At 39.2% G+C, this 15,611-nt stretch overlaps 1 pseudogene; it reads right to left on the bottom strand.

Annotated features, from left to right (window-relative positions):
* LOC114708039 overlaps positions 1–15,232 on the bottom strand; it is a 92,174-nt pseudogene extending 76,942 nt beyond the window's left edge.
* Positions 15,233–15,611: the final 379 nt, after the last annotated feature.

A 15,611-nucleotide genomic window follows, 5' to 3' on the forward strand; every position in this document is an offset into this window, starting at 1 on the left:
AGAGACAGAAAGAGAGAGGAAGAGAAGGGGCAAGAGAACAGTAACAATGAAAACAAAAGACAGATTTTCGCAGGAGGGCTGCCTCGGTTCTGCCTTGGCTGGTGTTATTTTAAGTTCCCATCCCTTGTGAGTTTCACTTGATAATATGGATTTTAGATCAGTCTTAGGTCTTTATTACTGCTCTCTATGCACAGAGATTTATGACCCTGTATCTAGAAGTCTCTGCTCAGATTCTTCCACAGTGCCACCTGCAGCTGACGTGAGGTGATAGTGGAGCAGCCCGATGCTCCACGGGGCTCTGTCCAGCTACCTGCTGCCCCGCATAGGGAAGTCCCCACTGCCTCTGACATCCCGGGAATAAAGGAATCCAGTCCTACCGTCTATATAAATAAATGCTGCTCTAAGATTCAGCTCAACCCTTAAGAAATAGCTGGAAACATGGGGACTCGTGGAAAAATAGTACACCCAGAGACAGGCGAGAACATGTCCGCCTTCCAAATAGTTCATCGTCTTTAATTCCTCCTCAAAACAAGTGTCGGTAAACTAAGAAATGGCAAAGCAAATACCCAGCTCCGGAGTGTCTGATTTAATTGAGTGACAAAAGACACCAGGAGTGACTTGACCACTGAGCAGGCACCTTGAATATTTTGGTCTCAGCTTTTCAAAGACCAGTGAACTATGAGCCCTTGAAGGAAACGCTGAGGCCCGGATATCCTCGCTCTTTCACCTCTTGGAGAATTCCAGTTGATTTTGACCGAGGGTTCCCTCATCGCTTTGGCGTACAAACCCTTCACATGTTAGAGTCTCTTTTCCAACAGGTGGCTTCATATTCTCACAGGTCTCTTCGTTACTGAGGAAACGGGTCCGATTTCACATTTCAAGCCAGACGAGGCAATTGTTACTGCTATTATTGCAGGGGCATGGGGACGGGAAATAAGAGGCAAAATTAAAGCAGGTCTGCTCGCTTCACATTCTTCTCTTAGGTTCCTCCTGATCGGCTGGAATTTGCTTGATGCTTTTCGATGGAGAAAGCTCGCATATGCCTTTGGTCACAATGAACATATTTTTCTCTTTCATATTATGAAGAACATTAAAAAATAATAGTCTGGTGATGCATTGGGGAGTTATGCTTTTCCTAGTGTGTGGTTCTTGGCCCAAGGTATATGATGGTTGGAAAGAAGTCAACACAGGCTGCTCTGTATAATATTATGTCTCTGGCAGAAAATGGTTTGGAGGTTTTTATGGAGTACAGATTCTCAAGGTAAAACCTTCAGCAAGTCACAGCTCTGAGAGAATAATCAAGCCATGCTTTCAAACCTTGCATAAATAAACTAAAAACCTCTACAAAAAAGCAAACTGCCAAGACTTTGTATTTGATTTGAATTACCGTATTTTAATACACTTCAAGTCCAATATTCCCACCCTCTCTTTTGTAAACTCACACAAACATGCTGACTTGTTGGTAATGTGTGTGTTTTATTTTATGTGGTAGTGTCTGATAGGATATTAATACATGTCTTATGAAGTTGTTTGTCCTTTTCTTTTCCCATTATTATTTCTAGGCATAGACTTTATAGTGTTTCCTTCAAAACGCTTTGAATACCTCTTTGCATTCAACGTATGTGGACTCATATTTGTTTATTTATTGTATTATATTAAATCACACCAATTCAATGAACTGAGAGATTTCACTATGGAACTTCTGGACATGCACACATTGTTCTTGGTTTTATGTTCACCCTCCCTGATATTCTTTATACACCCCATTCTTTCAAAGAAGTCAGTCCTTTTTTCCAAATCATGTTTATTTGTTTGTTTCTACATATAATATAAATAAGGACTATTTACCTTTCTACATCTCTATAATTTTATGTATGATGATAACTACTATTCATTTTTATGCAAATAACATTACTACATGCTTCTCTATGGCTGAGTAACGGTCTACCTTATGTATATACATCATCTATTTTTTATTCATTCATCTGTTGATGGGCATGTAGACTAATCCCACACCTTGGCTATGAGGAACAAACATGGGTATGTAGTTATTGTTCTGGTTTGCTAACTTCCTTTCCTTTGCAACATATCTATAGCTATAGATTTATCTGTACATGTATGTATGTATGCATGTATTATGTATGTATATATGTATCAATCTATTATCTTCTTCATTGAGTGATGTTGTCGGATCATATGGTAGTATTATTCTCTAAAATATCTTTAATTACTTGATTGGCTAGGCTACACCTGGTATGAATAATAATAAACATCATTCTCCCTGTGTCTACAGAAGAGAAATTATAAGGTTGGGCAGCATAGTGTCAAGTCTTCTAAGATAATGCTGCATCTCAGTTGGACCCCTAGATGCTGCCACCAACAGTGCTTATGTGGGCAAGCATGCTCCACATGCTTGCTGATATCATCATCAATTATTAAAATATTTTGATTTGATGAATTTTAACGTTTTCTTACATTTAGTGGAATTTAATTACCTCTGACTATACTTGTTATTAAGTATCTTATTATAGAGTCAATGGATACGTGCATTGAGTCTTCTGTGAATAAATTTAGATAATCAAAAGTAACTGGTAAATCATCCAGTAATTTCCCAGTTTTTAAATAGATAAGGACCTATAAACTGCTCAGTTACTCACAGTGGCAACTGTACCCATTAGATCCCAATAGTCTCTGTGAATCATCCAGAGTTTGTTTTCTCTGCTCTAGAAGAAGCAACAAGAAACAGAAAATTTTGCACTTCTTTCTTATTTTTAGAAGTGAAGGTATCTTTAGTTAGAAAAAAATGGTAAATGAGAAAAAAGCTTAGATATGAAAAAAATAAAGCCTAATACTTACTTGGCTCATAATGCAGTCAAAGAAACAGACGCAAACATGTGAACACATTTTTGAGAAGTCTTTTGTACTTTCAAATATTTGAATTGCCGTATGTTCATTGTACACAACGGTGGGCTTTATGTTTTCATTAAGGTGCACCCGTACTTTGAGCACATACAAGTTCACATTTGACATGAACCCCTGTCTCCAGCCACAGCGATATTTCCCCCTCTTTCAGGCATACTTCTTCATTCCTTGTACTTTCCGGTCTGTCTTTCACCCTTGCTCATTTTGCTTGAATATGAGAAACAACACAATAATCTTTACTATGAGGTCAGTGAGCTATCCAACCTGGCGCTTCCTTATAGAAATACAATGTGAGACATAGACATGACCTAAAATTTCCTAATAGGTGCATCTTAAAATGTGAAAAAGAAGAAAAGAGGTAACAGAAATATGTTTATTTTACCAGAACCATAATCATCTCAACATAGAATTAATATAGAAGATGAGATATGGTATCTTGATTAATTTTGGATGTAAATCTTCAAAAATCACTGTGAACTTGAGAGATGGCTCAGTGGGGAAGACAGCTGGCCACCAGGACTGACCACTGAGTCCAACTGTCAGAGTCCACATTGTAGAAGGAGATTCCTACACGAAGTCCTCTGACCTCTGACCTCTGCATAACACAGAGCTGTGGTATGTACAAACACATAAGTGTAATAAATAAATAATAAAAGAAATCAGCATGCAACCTATTTTTCAGATCATTTCAAGTTGTACTATCCACATTTCAAGTGCTTAATAACCAAATGACTTCTGCTCACCTTCTTGGAAAGATTGACTGTAGATCATTTACAGCTTCTCTCTCTCTCTCTCTCTCTCTCTCTCTCTCTCTCTCTCTCTCCCTCTCCCTCCCTCCCTCCCTCCCTCTTTCTTTCTTTCTTTTTTAGTTTTTGAGACAGGGTTTCTCTGTGTAGATTTGTAGCCTGTCCTGCAACTCTGTAGACCAGGCTGGCCTCGAACTCACAGAGATCCACCTGCCTCTGCCTCCCAAGTGCTGGGATTAAAGGCGTGCGCCACCACCGTCCAGCTAATATGCAGCTTATTTCAATGTCACCCATGTTGAATTTCCATTCTTCACCTCAGCTCTTTGCCCACCCCTTACTGTATTGCCATTTCATCTATAATTCTGGTATCTTTTCAAATGAGAACAGAAGTGAGGTGATGAACTGAACAGCATTGTCCTGAGATGGCTGTGGAACAGTGTGTCTTACTTTTCACCAGTAGAATTACCCTTAGGACCAATGCCTACCTATCATTTACTGCAGCAGTTCAAATTAGGGTAATCACCCTAATTTTCGTTTCCTTTAGCACAACCTAATTCCTAACTGCACAAGTTTTGTCAGTAAAGCTAGAAAGGATAATTACTTCTGTCTAACTCAAGTCAGGGTGGTTGGGTTACTGGCTGAATGAGCCATAGTTCAACAGTGATACACACGGATCTAGAATTTAGCTGTCTGGACTCCTTGACCAATATTTATTGTGTTTGTTAGTCAACATGAACAGTAAAGATCTGTGATGAGATCTAGACTAAGTGACTAAAGTTTCCTTAACTCTCTAGTGTCTATCAAGGTCCTACAGCTTGATTCTCTCTCAGTACAAGGGTCGATGAATGCACATGCCACTTAGGTTTAGCAGAGAGGGTGTTGTTAGCACATTATTAGACAAAACAACAGTGTAAAAAGCAATATTTATTTAGTATAGCTGAGTTATGCATACAGCCAATGACTAACCAAAATTACGCACACTGTCGATTTCCTTGGGATAAAGACTTTTTTTTCATGTGACCTCCCAGATTCTCTTACTGGTGTTTAGTTGAGTGTGAAGAATGTGTGGACATAAAATGCGGGATTCCCTTTGGTGAGATCTAACCACTCTTGATCTCCTCTGCCCCAGGTCTTAGCTGAGAGCATCCAGCTACTTATACTCAGTCTTTGCTATTGCTATAGCTGCTGTTTTCTGTTGGAAACGGAACAGACTTCTCATTGTTCCACTTTCTAGTAATGTGTGTAAAATACCATCATGACTAGCAATAGATTCCCTGGAGCTTCAAAACAAAAACCAAAACAAAAAACACCGATTCAGCGGTTTCCTGGTAACTACTCAGAAAGTGACTTTCATGTAAATTTCTTTATGTTAAATAATAAAATAATAAATAACCATGCTTATGGCCTGGGCTTACCTAAGAGTAGACATGGACAGAGAGTCTTGAAAATAGACATGTTATGGCAAGTCTACGCTTGACCTTGTGACTCACCAAGTGGGTGGGAAGAACATGCTTAATTCAGGCCTAAGCTGTAATCCCTCCCACCCCTAAATGTCAGCTATAACAATGCAGTTTGAAAGGTACAAGATGTCTTTGTGAAAGCTCCTTAGGAAATTACTGGGGAGGTTTCTGTAGCATTTTGCCTCCCTGTAGTGTGTGCCAGTAAGGCAAATGGGAAAGGAGACCTGGCGCATTAAGTCATGCAAGTCATTCGTACCGCCCTTGAAGTCTGGCGTTTTTCAAAGATCACTATGAAGATTTCTCTCAAGGAAGATTAAGTGCTATTGACTGTTTGGCCAGTTGAGGAAATGGCATCACGTTGCTTTGCAGGCTAGGGTTTCTTCTGGATTGTCATACTCGGAACTTTAGAATTGTGAAGTTTAGAAATTGTGCTGATGATGAGCTGAAGTGCAGATATTTGTGACTCAAAAGGGGTCAATATGTGAGAGAGTGGGAGAGATGAATAGAAACCCAAATTTGTTAACAATGGTTGCTCAAAACCAAAGGGCCATTCATTCATTCATTCATTCAAGAGAGAGATTTTATGATGAAAACTTCAAGAGAAAAGATACTAGAATGTTCACATTGTAAACCTGTCTAAACATTTAATAGATTTAACCTGTCACATAGGCTTCATTGAATAATACAAGATAACTATGTAAATATTATATTATCAGTATTGGCCTTATGCCTGTCCACCACACAACATCCGTCAGTCATTGGAATCAATGCTGAGAAACCAGGTTTGTTCCACGGCCATCATCCCTAGCTGTGGTTAGGGTTGAGAACATAGCATGACAGTGTTTCCCAGATCACCTCCCCTAAAAAGACTTGGTGACTCAGTCTTCTTAAACTTCTCCTAGCTATGGAACCCCAGAGCCAACAATTCTCCATTAGCCCATGGAGTGCTGGTCTCCTGATAACTCCTAAAGCACTACTTGCTTTTTGTTATGTTTCTCTTTTCCACGTGTCTACTGTGGTCCTGTTCAACCCTTTTCACACTTGGTTTTACTCTGACTCAGTTGTGTCTTTGGGGACTGCTGACCAGCTTCAACAGGGGCTGGGCAGGGACTGCTCTGACTGTCGTGGCCTCTCCTGTTTTCCATGTTGTCTTAGGTTTCCTAACTCCCAGCTCAACATGATGCTGAAGTCAGGAACAATTCTCTACCCAAAGTCACTGAGTGGTTTCAATAAGAGTGCCAACATGCCATTGCTAGTGCCATCTCTCCTAGATTTTATAACACATGCTTCTGGAATATATCTAAGGTGAGAAACCTAGAGGTAACACACACCTTTCTTTTCTCATGAAAGCCTCTGCTTCTCACACTACCACCATGTAACGTGTGTGCGTGTGCGTGTGCGTGTGCGTATGCGTGCATGCGTGCGTGTGTGCGTACGTGCGTGCGTGTGTGTGTGTGTGTGTGTGTGTGTGTGTGTGTGTGTGTGATTACATGGTGCTCAGAGCTCAGGTCCCCAGGTTGAATATGTTTCCTTCTATAACACTGAAGGCATAAATTTAACTTAAAGATGTTTCTGGTCTCTACCATCATTCAAGACAGGAAGTTTTTGGCATCCAATTAATTTCTCTGTATTTGCAGTTATTAATAAAACTTGTAGTCAATATAATAACATTTGTAGTATGATGTCTAATAGAAAAGTGCAGCTACTGTAGGCTGTGATAAGAACCATAGCATTCTTTTATGTCATGTTGTAAATATTTCCACCAGTGCTAATTTTGAGTCATGAAGTAACAATGATCAAAGTGGAGTGAAGAGGAATTGGCCAATAGAATACAATAACATAGCATTTCCACCAAATGGGTAGAATTGTTGTACATAACTTCACGGGTATAAATAATAGTAAGATATCAGGAAGTGATAAAAATCTCAGTATCTGTTATATTTCCTTTGTATGTGGCTTACATAACTGTAGACTTCTACAATGTAAATTTTAATAAAGGGTTATGTTAAATCAGTGCTCACAAAATTTTTGGAAATTTAAAAAGCAAGTTTTGAAGGCCAGGATACCCTCTTTCCTAGTTCCAGGAATCCTGTGTGTGTATAATGAGGCATGCCTAACACTTATTTTCAGAACAATACAAACTATCATAACAAGTTGTTGTGAATGCATATACAAAATAGAAATGTTTAGGATAATGCCTAGTACCTTGGTGCTCAATATGTTTTGGATAAATGCAGAGGATAGTCTGGCACAAAGGAAGGGCAGGCATACTTGATAAAATGTTTACATACTTGGTATCCTAAGCAAACCAAGCATTCACTCTAATAGTGCTGAGACTGTGTGCACAGATTTTCTCCAGCTCAGGGTAGACTGTATCCTACAGTTAGAAAGGGAAAGGAAAGAGAGGTCCCAATGACATCATTTCTCTTGTGATCCTCAAATCGTCCTCATTAAGTTGACTGCACAGACTATAAAGAGGGATTTTAAAAGCCTGGAAAAGTTGAAGGCAGACAATCTCTTGTTCAGAGGACGAAATGGGGTAAACCATAACACATGTGCCAAATAATATAGCCTTTGTTTTACGTAATAATTTATTTCCCTCCCTGCTTTTCCGTTCTGCAGGGCAGATAGAACTGGAGGTCAGTATTCAGCATCCCTGGCGGCTGGAGAGTAACCAGGGCTGGTGTGCTGATTCTTCTGTCAGGAAAAGGCTGAGCCCATTGCACAGTGGCAGCCTCCTAGGTTAGATTATTGCGGCTGCTTTGGCCAGACAGGTCTCATGCTTTATGAGGCTGATAGTGTCCTGTATTTAAACCATTCGTTTGTATCTGGGGAATCCCTGGCCAGGAAAGGCAAAAAGGTCACTGTTTGTCATTATGGTTCTCAGAGCCCAAATGGGATCTTTCCCGAGGGGCTGGCTGGGAAACATTCAGCTTTTTGTTGTGACAGAAATCTTGCCTAATTGAGAATCTGGGAGATAAAAAGATCTTTCAGTGAGATACTTAAACTCATTGACAGATATTTGCCTACTAATGATCAGGACTAGTGGCTAAATATAGTGTGCTGCTGTCAGGAGAAAGGATCTTTAAAACTCGTGGGATCATTTCCCTAGAGTAGAAGTGATATTTTCAAACTAAGTAGAGAACTGACAACCTCCAGTGAACTTTATGAAACATAGACCTGGAAAAGTTCGTTTTCAAACTTAGTTCCATGTAACTCCAGAGTTAACTGAACTTTTAAGATTGTAATGACACTCATGATAACTAACTTGAAGGTAGTGAGTTTACGGTCTGTATTAGTTACTTTTCTATTACTGAGATAAAACAGTATACGGGCACAATGTAGAAGGAAGGATTTATGTGTGTGTTGGGGGACAGGCTTGCGGTTTCAGAGATGTAAAGGTCTATACCCGTCACAGCAGCAGGGAGGTACGGCAGCAGGCAGGCATAGATGCTGGAGCAGCAAGCTGGGACCTCATGTCTTAAATCACAAGTAGGAAGCAGAGGAAGCAAGCTTGAAATGGAGCAAGTTATTATAAGTTCTCAAAGTCTCCCTTCGGGGGAAACACTTCCTCTGCCAAAGCCACACCTCCTAAGCCTTCCCAAACAGAGCCACCAACTGAGGACCAAGTATTCAAATTCCAGGACTATGGGGACATCTCATTCCAACCAGCACACTGTTCTCATACTTTTTATTTCTGTTTCTCCAAGATATAGCCAATTATATTGTGAGGTAGCATGTGTGTGTCTAAAATGGCAATGCTGTGCAAAAGCATGCAGTAGGTTCCAACACCTGGGAGTCATAAAAGAAAAAAAGGTTACAAAATTGGACTTCATCAAAACGACAATGGAAGTTTCACCTATAAGATCTTGTTAAGAATATGGCAAGGGCAGTCACAGATTGACAAATAATCTTCCTGATCGCATATTCAAGAGGCGGTACAATCAAGGATCTATAAAGAAGTCTGAAAAGGGTGAAAAGGAAAATATTGCCATCCAATTAGAAGACAGGGAAAAAAGTGAGGAGACATTCTAGAGAAGAAGACACACACAGGGAAAATAAACATTAGGAAGGCTTAGCAATTGGAGCTACAGGAAAGATGTGAATGCAAGGAATAATGACCTATCAATACATACTTATCAGAGTGACTGATATAAAAGTGGGGATGAGATGTCATTGACAGTATAGTGCTTATCTAACATGTTCAGAAACCTGGGATGGAGCTCCAGCATCATGCATGTGCATACATTTGTGTGCATTCATACACCAACACATAGTGACCACATAGATGCTCATAAATATGTGGGCAAACTTGGTCACTCATATCTTTTTGTGGGGAATCTAAACTAGTACATCCATGCCATAAAACAGTGATATATATATATATATATACATATATATATATATATTCCAACAATGCACTCATGTGCACTTATCCCAGATAAATCAATACTTATCATTTACACAGAACCCTTAAGTGGATTTTTATGGCAGTTTATTCATAGTACTAATAAATTGGAGACAATTTAGACATCATTTAACTCTGACTGGTTCAAAGCTATAGTGTTACTCCTGGGTATTTACCCAAAGTTCTCCACGTTGACATATTCCATAGATACTTGCAAGTCCATGTTCATTTCTTCTCTATCTAGAAGAGCAAAGGGTACCAGTGGAAACAGAGTAGGCGAGAGGATACAGAATATGGAAGAATATGTTATAAATTCATCATATACCTGCACAAAATGGCCTTATGTAACTTCAAAATAGGTTTTAAATATAAAAATAGATTGATGGGCTCTGTGTTTAAAAAAAACAACCCTGTGGTATTTATGTAATACTACTTGGCAATAAAAGTGAATACATTCTTGACATATTCAACAACTCCAGTGAACCTCTAGGAAATTATTCTGGGAAGCATCATTTTTCCCAAAGTTTGCATCATATAGATTTCATTTGTAGCTCGTTCTAGAAATGCTAGGGTTGCAGAGATGGAGAAAAGATTAGTAGTTGACAAGGGCTGAAGGCAGGAGAGGGGATCAGGAGGTGGGATTGTCAATAAAAGAACAGGAGCAGGGGCCCCTGCGGTGATGGCCTTATTCTCAGCGTTGATCATCTCCATACCAGAATCCTGATTTCAGCATTAGCTAATATGTTTGTAAGGCATCATCAAAAGAACTAATTGGGGAAAGCATAAACTAGGTCTCCGTGTACAATTTTTACTGCATATAAATATACATAATACACCACACACACACACACACACACACACACACACACACACAGTTCCCACAGTTTTGTATATTCTAAACTAACGCTTCAACACTGAGTTACATCTGCAGCCCTGAGAATATAATTAAAGGAATAAAAGACCTTAAACATTGTGAGAAAATTGAGAAGTACAACTTTCAAAACTGTGTCAATAATATCGAGGAAGAACAAAGAAGAACCGTCTGAAACTGGTAGCAGTTTTACACAGGGTGCATGGTCGAGACCTGAATAATGACTTTATTAGCTAGGGCACCTAACCTGAAAAGGGAGTGCAGTTTGCTTGTGGAAGTGAGCATTATCAGAGTGGCAGCCTCCAGTGTCATTGTTTAGTAGAGGGACTGCCTGATGTGGTTTTAAAAGTTTCAAAACTGGATATGAATTTTGTGGCTATTATAACCAAAAGAGAAAAGTGCAGTAGCTGAGAGGAATTTGGGAACAGAGATGTACCCTATGTTTCTTTTGTGAGTCTTGCCCATCTCATCGTTAGGATATATATATATATATATATACAGACATAAAATGCATGCATTCTCAAATTATTTCCAAGGACATTAATAGCCTTAAAACAAATTTTTCATCTCCCAAAACAGGCATTAAAGCAGAACTGATTGCATATTCACTATACACAAATAGCATAATACCAAGACAGTCATTGGAGAAGGAAAATTCCACTTCAACTTACAGGTAACAGGCCATTGAATGTTCGAGAGATTTTCATCCATAGTGACCCTGCACAACTTACTATATATTCCTAAAAACAATGGTAAAAATTTGGCAATATATTTCCCCAGAAGAAAAACATGATAAATTTCCTAGATTTCTACTGAAAGAGGCTATTATAATGATAAAAGATGTAGATTTTAAGGAAATAGAAACTTAGACTTACTGCAATTTTAGGAAAGAGGTTACAAAAATGTCCTTATTTATTCATTTATATTTTGTTGGTTAGCTTACCTACACTTAATTTACATGTTTTTTTTTGTGTGTGTGCGTGCATGAGTATGTATTAACATGTATCAGTGTAGATGTAACATGTATCAGTATAGATGTGTGCATGGAGGTCAGAGGACAATCTCATGCTTTGGTCCCCACCTTCCAACCTTTCGCAGACCTGGTCTCTTCTCATCGACTGCCACATATACGTAGTTGGATCATGAACTTCCATAGAGTCTCCTGACTCCTGTACTTCCACACAAAAGGAGACAGGGATCATTGATGTATACACTACCGCATCTAGCTTTTATACGAGTTCTAGAGATCTGAACTTGGGTCATCAGATTTGCATGGCAAGTGCCTTAACCACTAAGCCATCTATCTCCCTGGCCCGCTTTACCTGCATTTTAATCTAACAAACAAGGAAGGGATAAGAATTTTGTGGTGGAAACTAGTAATTGCAGATACAGTGCCTTTTCTATGAAATGACAATGAATTGCATGCAGTTCATTGTTGAAAGTACATCATTCCTATTCTCGGTAAATGGAAACATAAATAGACTGTTGGGGCACCATGGATGGAATAGTAAATTTGTTCTGTGGTCGGCTGGTTCATTTAGATAGAAATATTGTGGTAAAAAATTAAGGCCCTACGTTTGATTCCCCTGGCCAATTTCCTGTTCGTGTAGATGACTTGTTTAACCAGACCTCATCTTACAAAGTACGGTTGTCACCAAAGACACTTATGAAATTCTTCTATATTTCAAGTCTGTTAACAATTGAAAGCTGTACTGATTACAGATCAGGAAGACAAAGGAATTGAATGTAGAAACCCAGCAGTCAGGCTGCTCAGCAGACCTTTCTCCAGCCAGATGGACTAGAACAACAGTCCTGAGCTCAGACGTTGAGCGTGATATACAAATTACAGGGCCAAGAAGCACCGGAGGCTTTTCTTGTTCCCACTGTAAAACTATTAGCAGTTGTAGAATTGGGGGATGTGGTTTTGGTGAAAAGCACGAGCCCCATTCCTCAGGCATTCGAAAAGGTGCAGTGTTTTCTACAGAGGAGAGGGTGCCGGCATCAGTAGGAAACAGAAGGTGAACATGGGCAGACCAAACTCCAGGAGAACACCTGGGTTACAACTTACATTCTCCTGAGAACCCAAGTCCAAATTAAAAAAATCGGAAAAATGTTATTCTGTTTTCAGTATGAGAAGGAAATGACCACAACCTCAAACCACAGATTGTAGAGCAAACCTTCCAAAAACTGAAAAATCTGTACCAATGAAGGCAAAAGGAAGTCAAGCACCCACGCTAGCCTTAGCAGATACCACACAGGATAAAAACGTCCTTATAAGTCAGTATTACAGTCTTAAAATTTCCACCAAATTTCACTAAAGAGACAAAACCTTCAGATTGTGTTCAAACCAGGAAATAAGACTTGTAAACAGCTCAGAAGGACAAGGGTCATTACTTACGATCTGTCCTCCTAACCTAGGTAATGACAGAAATAACTGGGCCTATGATAGTGTTTACAATGAGATAATTGAGTGATTGCCATGTTTAAACAGAAGCACATATTAAATGGGGGGGGCAGGCAGTGAGTGATTCAAGATAATGAAGTTGTAGAGTTGTATGCTCTGTTTAAGAAGTCTTAATGGTCTGCTTCCTACCAGAATTAGTGTTCCTGTTGACTTACAGCAGTGAAGAGGATTTTCACGTATTTTTGGAGTGCGGATGCATTATGTCCATATATGAAGACTCTTCCTTACATTATAAGTGAGCATCAGAAAAACATGAGTTATATATGTGAAAAATGAATAAAATAAAGCAGAAAATGAACTTCAGAGAAGCAAGATTATAATTTTGACTTTCATTAACACAATACAGATTTAATATAAAGAATATATGAGTTCTGGAGGAAAATATGCAGATTGAACCAAAACTTTTCCTGTTGCTTAGGTAACCCCAGGATTGTCAGCACCAGAAACAGAAAAAGAGTTTTTAAGAATTGTGCATGTATGTGCATAAATGCATACATATGTGTGATCATGCATGCTGCAGTGTGTATGTAGAAGTGAAAGGGTGCCTTGTGGGAGTCAATTCTGGCTCAAATTGATGAGTGTTAACATCTACATGCACCATAAATCTAGACCTTAAGCCTGTACACATAGGAATGAGTACTAAGAATAACAGAAGACAGGAAAGCATGGGCTTTCTGAAAAGACAGATGACTTACTCGCTTTATAATGGAGAAAGGATTCATTCCTGAGAATTTGTAATTTCAGACTCACCTTCACATGAACTCAGACCCGTGAACTTTGAGTACCTGAGCAGTTCAAAAACCCATGACAAAAATACTAAATTGAATTAAAGTAGTCTTAAATTGCTAATTCTCCACAGTCCATGGAAAAAACAAATGCAAAATTTCTCAGAAGAAATATCTCCTCAGCTAAAGATCATCATAATAGCCACAGATTCAGACCCAAATAGGAGGTGACCATCAAAATCAGGGACTAGCAGGTAAGCAAGTCTGCGACAGTAGTGAAACAATAAGCTGCAGAATTAACTCTCTAAGACAGCCACAATTACAGACATGTAATAACCATAAAGTGATTACCTTGAAATGTGTAAAATAAAAATAGGATGAACCTTGAAGGAACTTGGAGAGGGTGGAGGGTGAATATTATCAAAATCCATTGTGCACATGCATTAACATTTCAGGGAACTGATAAAAAATTTTATGTTGAAAAAGAATGATACTAAGACTTCAAGAATGGAAAGGACAGGTCAAAAAAAGAACTCATGGAAATGAAAGAAGTTTCATAGATAGATAAAATTGCAAGCTTATATAATGACAAAGAACTATAGACACCCATAGACAATTTTGAGAAAACTACACATACTGTGTGTCTAAAGAAGAAAAGTGAGAGAAAATATGGGTTTAAAATGCGATAGAATGAGGAAATATAAATATGTCAAATTGGAGTTTCCAAAGGAGGAAGAGAGAACAACAGAGTCTAGATTAGAGGTAAGTGGTTAACATGTTTGTAGTCACTACATGTAATTCCAAGAGGAAAAGCATGAGTTCCAACAAGAATGAATTCTTGGTAATGTTTTTATTTATGCTTGGACACCTTCTTACATTTACACAATGAATTTTGATCATATCTACTCATGACTATCCTCCAACTTCTCTGTGTGACCCCGACTCCATCTCTTTCCCGAGTTCCTGTCTTCTTTGTTGTTATTGTTATTGATACCTACCTGAGTGTAATTAGTGCCATCCATGTGCCCATGGGTGTGCTGCTATCAATGGAAGCTCCTGGGCAGCCTATCAGGAGCCAAATCCCCAGAGGAGATTGACTCTTCCCTCCCTCAAAAGCCATCACATTTTTTTTTATACCATGGAGCAGCTGGAAGAATTTCTAAAGACACAGCTTAAAAAAAGGAGTGATCCTAAAATGAGAGTTTGAGATAAAAGAAGAAATCTTTTAATAGATTTTTAATTTATTCTTTGACAATTACACACACACACACACACACACACACACACACACACACACACACACACACGTATGATCTCTGACTCTCATCCTACTTCCTGGAAACCCTTCCTCCTAACAGGCCCGGTTCCCAGTGTTAGTCTCTTTGTTTTGTTTCTCAGCCACTGAGCTTTAATTAAAGTTGCTTGCATGAGCGCAGCTGTGGTGTATTTCCTGGATGATGGACAACTTACCAGTGGGTAAACCACTGAAGATCCTCTGCCGTGGCGTGGCTGAGATTGCGGGGGCTCCTCTACCATCTCCGTTGGAACCTGGCTTGATCTTGTCCACACAGGATCTTGAACACGTAAGCACAGTTGCTGTGATGAGCGCAACAGCCACGCCACATCCAGAAGTCATTTCACTGGTCTTCTCCTTGTCCTTCACCTCTTACATTCTTCCTGTTTCCTTCTTCCTCAGTATTCCCTGAGGATGGGGTAGCGTAATACAGATGACTGACTTTCCACAGCTGAGCACGTGCAGCTACTTACACTTGGCACTTTGACCCGTCATGAATCTCTGCAGTAACTAAAACTGGCTGCAAGAAGAGCCTTCTCTGACAAGTTGAGAGCAGCAACCGGCCTGTGGGCTTCAACATAAATATTTAAAAGGCAGTTTGACATCATGACCATTGAACATACAACAGTAGGTTTCCCCCCTGGGCATATGATATTCCCAGTCATGAATTTTTAATCAGGTTTTATAGTACCATGCATGAAACAGCTCCCAAGAATCAAGC

Source organism: Peromyscus leucopus, chromosome 11, assembly GCF_004664715.2.
Source record: "Peromyscus leucopus breed LL Stock chromosome 11, UCI_PerLeu_2.1, whole genome shotgun sequence".
Lineage (NCBI taxonomy): Eukaryota > Metazoa > Chordata > Mammalia > Rodentia > Cricetidae > Peromyscus > Peromyscus leucopus.